The sequence below is a fragment of the Castor canadensis genome, chromosome 7 (assembly GCF_047511655.1).
Source record: "Castor canadensis chromosome 7, mCasCan1.hap1v2, whole genome shotgun sequence".
NCBI classification, from domain to species: domain Eukaryota; kingdom Metazoa; phylum Chordata; class Mammalia; order Rodentia; family Castoridae; genus Castor; species Castor canadensis.
The window spans coordinates 16,806,167-16,815,378 of NC_133392.1; positions in this window are offsets into that span (position 1 = coordinate 16,806,167).

Sequence of the window (9,212 nt, forward strand, 5' to 3'; positions counted from 1 at the left end):
TTTCTATTTTGGAACAGTTTGTCAAAAAGACTGATTTTCAGTTATTTACTAATTGGTTTGATTGCATACAAAGGACTCATTTGACTTTGACCTGGGCTTGGTTTCACTTCTGTTACAACAGCTACCATGGGCAAGTTTATTTTCTGGAAGGGTTAGGGGAAACCTTAACCATGATTTGCTCTTCTGAAAGGTGCTGCAAGTCACATGTGTGATTAACTCCAGGCCTCTGCTTTTGTGCTAAGAAGTCCTTGACACAACATGACAGACAACGTGAAAATGACGACCACCTCCCAGAAGAGATAGGGTAGGTTTTGGTTTGTTTTATGGTGGGAGATTTTATATGTGCTTATGTGTAATGAGAAGCCTGAACTATTAAGCAATTTGATTATCTGAAAAGTTAAGTTTCTCAAAAATCCTAGTGGCAGAGGTGCAAAACGAAATTCAAGGAGGCTGCCACAAAATGGCTAAGAGCATATATTCTAGCATCAGACAGCCTGGGTTCGAGTCCCGGCTCCATCACTTGCTCAAATTGCTTGACCTTTTGTGCCTCATTTTCCTCATATGCAAAATGATGGTGATAGTGGGAACCGTCCCGTAAGTGTTGTTGCAATATTCAAATGAGATAACGGACTTAAGCATCTTATGTACCCAATCACGTAGTGTGAGCTATGTAAGGCAGCATTCAGAAAACCAGCATTGATAATCCTTGCTACTCAGGAGGCAGACAAACTAGGATCAAGGTGCAAGGCTAGCTTGGGCAATAAGTTAGTGAGACCCTATCTCAACAAACGAGTCGGCCTTAGTGGTACACATCCTGTAATCCAGGAGGTGGAGGTAGGAGAATTGTTTGAGACTGATCCTGGCAAAAGTGTGAGACCATATCTAAAACCAAACTAAAGCAAAAAGGACTTGGCATGTGGCTAACGTGGTAGAGTGTGAGACCCTGAGTTCAAATCCCAGCACCACCCCCCCAAAAACCCCAAAGAACACCAGCTGTGAACATGGCTCTTTGAGGCTTATACAGCATGAGGTCATGAGCACCAGACAAAGGACTGTAGTCATGCAAATGGCAGGATGTAATTAAGGACTTCATCTTCTCCTTAGGAAAGAATTCCAAAAGCTGTACTAATAGAAAAGACACAGGCTTGGAGTTATTGTGGAACTCCTGGTCTCTGGGGATGAAAATGGCAAGGATGCTTTTATGTGAGTGTGCACGTGGTTTTTTGTGCTGTGGATCACATTTGTAGGGAGGAACAAGTTGCCACCTGCCACAAATTACCAGGTGAAGTGTCCATGGTTATCACTGATATCCTAGTACAGATATTCTTCTCTCAGATGGATTTTTAAAATTGTATTTGAAAAAATAAAGATAATTCATAAATCTTGGAGACTGGTCCTCTCTGCCACAGGAGCTCCTAAAACCTTGTGGGAGTTCAGTTTGGGCTCTAAATTCCACTAGATGGCACAAACACGTTGTTAAAATTACCAGTCCTCACTGACTCCAGTGTCTGCCAGTGTCAGGTGACAGCACGCAGCCTCCAGAAAGTGACATAGGCTGCCGTACTTGCACAGTCCAGCATACCCTGAATGTGACTTCGCTGTCACCCAAATCCCTAGCCCAGAAAATGACAGGCCTTTCCCAGCCTTTGAAAATTTTATGTCAGTCTTTCAGGACTGGGCATCTGGAAGAAAGGGCAACCTTCCTGCAGGTGCTTGTAGAGCCCATGTTAAAAAGGATGCGTTCCCTGGCTATGGCACCCTCTTCCTGCCTCCCTGTGGTCACATTCACTTCTTAACCTGGTGGTGACTCTACTGCAGCCTCATTCCTTAACTTCTAGCACTTGGAAGTCATTCTTTTTGGATATGAGCCAGAGTTGCTGGTGCTCCAAAATGTGGGGTGGTCATTTGGAACTTGAGTGATTTTATTAAAGGGTCTTATTTTTCACTCGTTTTTTTTTTTTTTGGCAGTACTGGAGTTTGAACTCAGGGCTTTGCACTTGCTAGGTAGACAGGTGCTCTACCGCTTGAGCCACACCTCCAGCTTATTTTTCATGTCTTAAAAAATAAGGTTGAGAGCTAGAAGGTGCACTTTTTATTTCTAAGCTCTAAATCAGGTGTTTCCTATCTGCCTTAAGGTAACATTACCATCCCATGAATAGAGTCTGGCTCTATGATTTAGAATTGTATTATATTCAACATAATCTAAATAGGGTTACAAAAAAAACAAACCCTCCTCTCTTCCTGTGGCAGGTGCTGACCGAGGTCTGCAATGGAGCCAGTTTACCTGAGAGCAGCGTTTAGAGCCTGAAAAGGATTCTCCTTCAGCAGGAAAGGACACTCTGTGGTGGCGGCAGGGACCTGGCTCCCAGATGACACCTGAGGAAGGCACTGTCCTGTCCTTCCCTCAGCCTGTGCCTTAAGCCACTGACAATATCTTCCCCCTACCTCCCACTCCTCTGGGGCTGTTCATAGTCTCCACCTGCTACATAGCTGTCATTTTTCTCACTGATGAGCCACTAGCCTTGGGATGATGGCAAAGTGTTTTGCATCCACCCAGCCCGGCTGCAAGTGGCCATATGCTCTGCCTGGGATGGGAGCCTTTCCAGCAAAGGAGCTGTTTCTTGGCTTAGAGAAAATCCAACTTTGTCCACGTTCAAGGGCTTCCAGATTAAGTCAACACAATCGTGTCCTTCTTTAATGAAATCCTACCTCCCAGCAAGCCAGCAGCTAGGTACTTTAGCTCCTCAGGCTTCCCGGAAAGGGTTATTGGAACCAGAGCCATCTCTGAATCAAAGGACACCGCGCGCGAGTCGGGCCAGCCCGCGGTCAAGGGCGGAGGGGCGGGAGCCTCGCTTTGCGGAGCTCAAAGGCGGGGAGGAGCCGCACCCTCATTGCCGAGCCTCTCATCCCTTTGTCCCGGTGTCTCCGCAGGGCTTTGAAAGGTGCCATGGAAGTGGAGAACGAGCTGGGAACAGGTCCCCTTTGGAGCTCCCAGCCACTTCTTTCTGTCGGCGGCTGCGACCCCCTCCCCCACGCAGCTTCGATTCCCCGCAGGTGACCCACTGCTCTGCCCTTTTTCCTTCCAGAGCCCACACTTCACCTGCTCGCAGGACTTTTGCAAAGGGCCGCCGCTCTGGTGGGCGCCCCCGCCCTCCCTGCGCTTGGCCCTTGTGCCCGGGGTCCCTGGCAACGCTCAGGGATGCTGCGCCAGGCCTTCTTCCTGCCCCACGACTCTCCTCCCTTCCCAAAGCCTTTCTTTCCAGGAGGGAAAAACCGCCCTCATTTCGTCCCATCCCCTTCCAGACGCGGTTCTGGCTTGAAGTTCAGGGAGTCTTTCTCACTCTCTCACACCATTTCCACTCTGTGTGGGCGAGTATTTGCTTTGGTAGCTGGGGACATTTTGGAGCTTTCTTGATAGCCGGGGTGTAGCTGTGTGAGAGAGGCTCATTTCCCACTTGTCCCTGGGTTCAATCCCACCATCATCGTGACAATCCTGGGATGTACCTAGAAACTTTCAGGCTTTCCTTTAATGGTAAGTGAAAAGCACAACTTGTCCTATTAATGACTGTTGTGTTGTGTTGGGAACCAGAACTAAGTTGTCCTTTGGGGACCGTTAAGAAGATAGGCCCCCATCCCTGTCACCTCTGTGCCTCACTTTATGATGCTTGCCTGGGGATTAATGGACATATACTTGCCTTAGGTCAAAGGTCACTAGAAGAGAGAGTTGGGACTGCACAGGGACCTATCTAAGATTAGCACACCTCCTGAGTCACCATGTCACCCTGGGCGGGGTGCCAGCCCCTCCACTTGGCATGAAGATCACAGATTTCAAGTTGGCCTTTAGTGGCATGGTTGGGTCCCTTGCCAACTGTAATGTGTGTGCTGACAAAGATCTAATGATTATCCTGAAAACTACACCAGATGGGAATAATGAAATTCAATGCATACTTTTACTGAATGCAATCCATTACCTAAATTAATAAGCACGAATCTGAATTCTCAAAACACTTAGGGTTTGGGGGAGGATGCTCAATCATCCGGAGTAGTCCTAACCGGAACCTGGCTCCACAACTGAGAATGTGACCACGCTGGTGGCTGCACGTATGGATTATGTCACTGTCACTTTCAGCAGTTACTATTTTAACTGGATAGTGAGCCATGTCTGCCTGCTGGGAAAGTGAGCTGTGAGCTCCTGCCCCCACCCCACTTCCAGCAGGGCAAATGTGCTTGCTTCCAGTCCCTTATCTGCCCAGAATAGAGTGAGGCTCTGCAGCTACCCATTCCTGAGCTGGTTTCCTGACCGAGGGACTCTTGTTGCCTCAGAGTTGAGTACTTCTCCTAGAGGTCAAGACCAGTTTGGACACCTTGGGCTTCCCCTCCCGAGGCAAGGAGGAAAAGAGGAAGTGGGTTCACAATGCAAAACACTGCTACACCAGAGTTTTACTTCCGTGTCCAAATGCAAAGCGAAAGGGTCCTGCTCCAACTGCAGACTCAAGAGGCACTGGGAGGCAGACAAGGGATAAAAGCAGAGTAAGGAGCTGGCTTTCCAGGGAGCGGGGCTTCTGGCTGGAGGGGAGGGCTGTGCCGACAGGCCAAAGGGCTGCATTAACTGGAATTAGCTCTACCTGAAGAAGGCTGATTTTTCCCCCGACTGTTCTCATTCTCTTTGTGTTGCTCCAACAGGCACATGGATGCAGAGCAAATGAGGACAGGTAAAGAGAGAGGGTGGGGCTTAGCCTTCCTGCGGAGAGACTGTGGAATGGGGACACAAAGCCCTGAATTCTTTTCCAGTGCTTCCTAGGAGCATCTGCTATAAATATTAACTAAATCAATCACCTGAAATCAAAGGAACATTAGAATTCATGTCTCTGCGTGTATCATCCCTCAGACTTCCTCTCGGAAGTAAGTCAATCAGAGCCTCAGCCAGGAGAGTAAATTGTTTTATTTGAGAAAGGATTTTTAAACTGGGTATGTGGATGAAAAACTCAGTCTAACTTTTATGGGATATGAGACCTCAGGTAAATCATGGAAATGCTATGAGTCTGTATTAGATTGATAGGGCTGCCATAACAAAATATCACGGACTAGTGGGCTTAAACAGCAGAAATTAGTTTTCTATGGTGCTGGAGGAGAGAGGTTCAAGATCAAGGTGTGGGCAGGTTTGGTTTCTTCTTGAGGCCTCTCCTGTCTTGCCCACAGCCACCTTTTTTGCTGGATGTTTACCTGGTCTTCCTTTCATGTCTGTGTCCTAATCTCTTCTTCTTATAAATATATCAGTCAGATTGGATTAGAGTCCACCATAATGATTCCATTTTAATTCAATTACTTCTTTCAAGGTCCTATCTCAAACACAGTCACGTTCTGAGTTTCCTGTACTGGGGCTTTAATGTATGAATTTGGGAAAGGCACAGTTCAGCGTATAACAGAACCCTAGTTTCCTTATTAGTGAAACTAGAATAAAACTTGCTGTGTTTTCTTGTTTTGAGACTCAAATGAGATAAAGTAAGAAAAAATACTTTGGAGGGTGTCAAGTGCTAGATACAAAGGCACGCTGTCACCCTATGTAGGTGGGAGAGACAGCTTATGACAATGTGTCTATTGACCTGAGTGAAAGTTACACTCTCTGTACACACTAAAATTTTGGAAGCCAAATTCCCTGTAAAAAGGTAACTTGCAAAGATGCTACTAAATGTTAGGAATGGGAGCCCAATGTGATATTGCAAATAATTTGCTGATTTATTTATGTGTCATCATCAATTACACAATACTCTGTGTTAGACACTGCACTAGCCATTACCCATAGATGAGTGAGATGGAATGGGGGCTGTAGGAATTCAGTAGGAATTTGGGCTGGAAGAGGACTTCTGGTTTGTCTCTTTGCAAGCTTGTAGGATCCTCACTGAAAACAGCTCTGCCTTCAGCAGCTGCCCCCGAATCTTCCTTCTCTTGTCATTGGACTGCCCCAGATCTGGATGCTCCAAAGGACTTGGAGGTCACCTTGGGTCTGGGACTGGGGCCACATGGGTCAAACTCAGGCTGGAACAAAATTTGGGTTATGTCACTCTTAGAGACTGGATATCTGGTACAGTGAGATCATCCTGGATTTTATTTAAAGAAACAAGAAACAGTGATATACATACTTGGGCACAGTAAGTGTGCACTTGTTCTTGGGTAGTGAAAGGAGCGTTAGTAGTTCTTACTATTAGAGACTTTTTTTTCTTCAGGTCAGGCTCAGAGCCTTGGGCATGCTAGGCAAGTACTCTACCTAGCCCAGGGACTTCTAATGAATGCTGAAGAGTCTCCTTAGTTTATAGATGGCACACTACAGTCATACCTGGGAACTGGTAAGGACTGGACCCCACCTTAGATTCCAAAATCCATGGGTTCCTGAGTCCCTGTATAAAATGGTATAGAATTGCATATAAACTACTCACATGCTTCCAAATACTTTCGTCATCTTTAGATGAGAACTAATACAATGTCGATAGCTATGTCGATAGCTGTTATCATGTATAGTTTAGGGAATAATGATTTAAAAAGTTTGTACATGTTCAGTATTGGCAAATTTAAACGTGTATTTGACCTGCAGTTGGCTGGATCCACAGACACAGAACTCGAAGACACAGAGGCTAACTGCAATACCACCAACATCTTTGACCTCTCTCTTGTATTTTGAAATTTCAAAATTGAGAGAAAGATATAAGACCCAGGTTCCCTTTCACTTCAGCTATGGGAACCCCTTTGCTGTTGGGTTCTACCTCACATGAGGCAGTGTGGGAAAGATGTGAAATCTGGCTTTACTCTTCTGAGACATCCAAGATCAAAGAGGAGACATCTTGATTTCTTTCTGGTGCCAGGCCTGAGTACAAAGTCTCATTGGACAAGAGGAGGACTGAGAAGAAATAGAAGTATATATACAGACATAAAACAAATACTGTGATAAATCGAAGCAGAAATTAGCCTCCAGTACCAAATCAGGAAGGAGAAAAAAGAGCAACAGAAAAATATATCTTGCTACATAAAAAATGAACAAAAAAGTCAAACTCAAAGCAATGGGAAGAACAGGGATCTCACGAATTTAACTTGGTACCTTGAACCACCAGGTTATTTTGTAGCTTATAAACTATTTTTCTTTGGACTTCAATCTTGCTTCATTTCCAAATCGGGACTGGAAATGGGAATTGTGAAGCCAAAAATATCAAACAGCCTTAGATCCTTGGTTAAAAACGTCAGTGGCAACACACGACAGAGCTCACCTCCCCCATTCTTGACATTTCATTATAAGAGGAAAACCACAAGCCAAACCCAGCAAAAGCTGTTATAATTAACTCACAAGCCCTTGTGCTTACTAGTGGTTTTTAGGTCTCTGGGGCTCAGAAATCATGGAAGGAGGAAACAAAAACACATTTTTGTTCTCTTTTACTAAACAGCAGCCTGGCTCCATTGCATCCACTTAATTTAGTGCTTCTGAGCTCAAGGGAATCATTTCCATGTGACATTTATCTACATAAATTTTGGACTAAAGGAGTTAACATGTGTCAATTGGGATTCTTAGTGGCAAATAATAGAGACCAAATTTGACCTCTGAAACATAAAAGAAATGCATCAAAGTATATTAGGTGACTCCCAGAACCCCAGGGGAGCTGGAAGGGTGAAGCTTGAGGGTAGTACAGCCAGCGACAATCCTTTAAGTCAGTTCTAGAAATGGTCTGGTGGATGCCCACTGTCTTCACCTTGAGCAAAGGTACTGCACCTTGCCCCAAAACCATTCCTCCTACTGGACAGTCTTCCGGATCCTCTGTAAACTGGCTATACTTGCCACCATGCTGCCAGCAAGTCCCCAAATTCTAACCAGGTTACCCTGGTTCTTGGGATTGAGCCCCCTTGCTCGTACTCCTCCTTCTCCAAATATCCCTATTTGACTCTCCCCCAATGTCTTCTGGTTATCCTTGTGCAATGAACGTGACCTCATGCTCTGGCAATTCATGTACCTTGGGTGCATGCACATACACACACACACACACACACACACTATGTATGCCTCAATTGCTTTTGCCTAGGTTGAAGTTGTTCTGTGTGGAGTTGTATCTGGGACTTCAGTGAGATGGTCAGCAATGTTTAGAGAGATGGTCCAGACCCCAAAAGGACAGAGTCCTCTAGGCTGGGTGTTTGCATTCCCAGTTCTGTCATGGACTTGGAAGGTACTCCTGATTCTTTAACTACTCAACCTATTAGAGCAAGCCCGCACATGTCTCTGAGGAGGCACAAGTATTAAGCCTCAGGTGATAATTTTCTCACACACATTGCAAGGCTCCTTGATAGTAGGGCCCAGGAGACTTAACTTTATGCCAAATGATCCCCTGGAAGTCCCCAGGGCAGTAAAGGACTACACTCTTCTCTATTGGTTGGTTCCATGCCCCTCATGCCCTGCCAGGGATCCTGGCTGACCATTTATGGTGAGGACTCTTCCATCTTTTCCTTCTTCCCCATCTCCCTCTTGGAAGTAGAAGGCAGTCAGGGCTGGTGCCAATTTCCATTACCGTGTATGTGTCATTCTCCCTGTGTGCATGGTTCAAAGCCATCTATTCAGCATTTAATGTGGTAGATGTCTAGCTTGAGAATTAACCACGCCTATTTTTTGTTTTGTTTTGTTTTTTCCAGCTGTAAGCTCATCAGGAAAGAATGAGAGGTATTTTTTTCCCTTCTTTTCCCAAGTGATGAGCCCAACTCTCTGTGCTGGGTGTCTGGATTTCTCTTAGATGTCTTTTTCAGTAGTCTGGGTTCCTGCAGGAGACAGGAGTCAGCCTACTGGAAGGACAAGGGCTCTGGAGGTTAAAGGGGAAAAGGAAGTTTGTGGAGCCCCCAGGCTTGCCCATTGGAAGAAATTGAGGTTCTGGAATGGTGACGACCAGTTCCAGCCTACAGGTGCTATCTCATGGAAAATGAAGCCTTGCATGAGGGCCGTTTAACTGGAAGCCAGTAAAGGCTAGGGCACTGACATGCAAGGCCCTGAAGGCCAAAGCAAGTGTCTCTAGACCCAGCCTAGAATGGAAGGGGTGGTATCCTCAGTGTTACCTGCTGGCCAGCCCTGGGAGCAGACTGGCCTGGGCTCATGGAACCAGTGAGGCTTGCTTAAAATGGAACCACAACACTGAGCAGGTGAAGAGGATCATATGTACAAATATAAGGTGATAGGAGCATCAACTTAGACT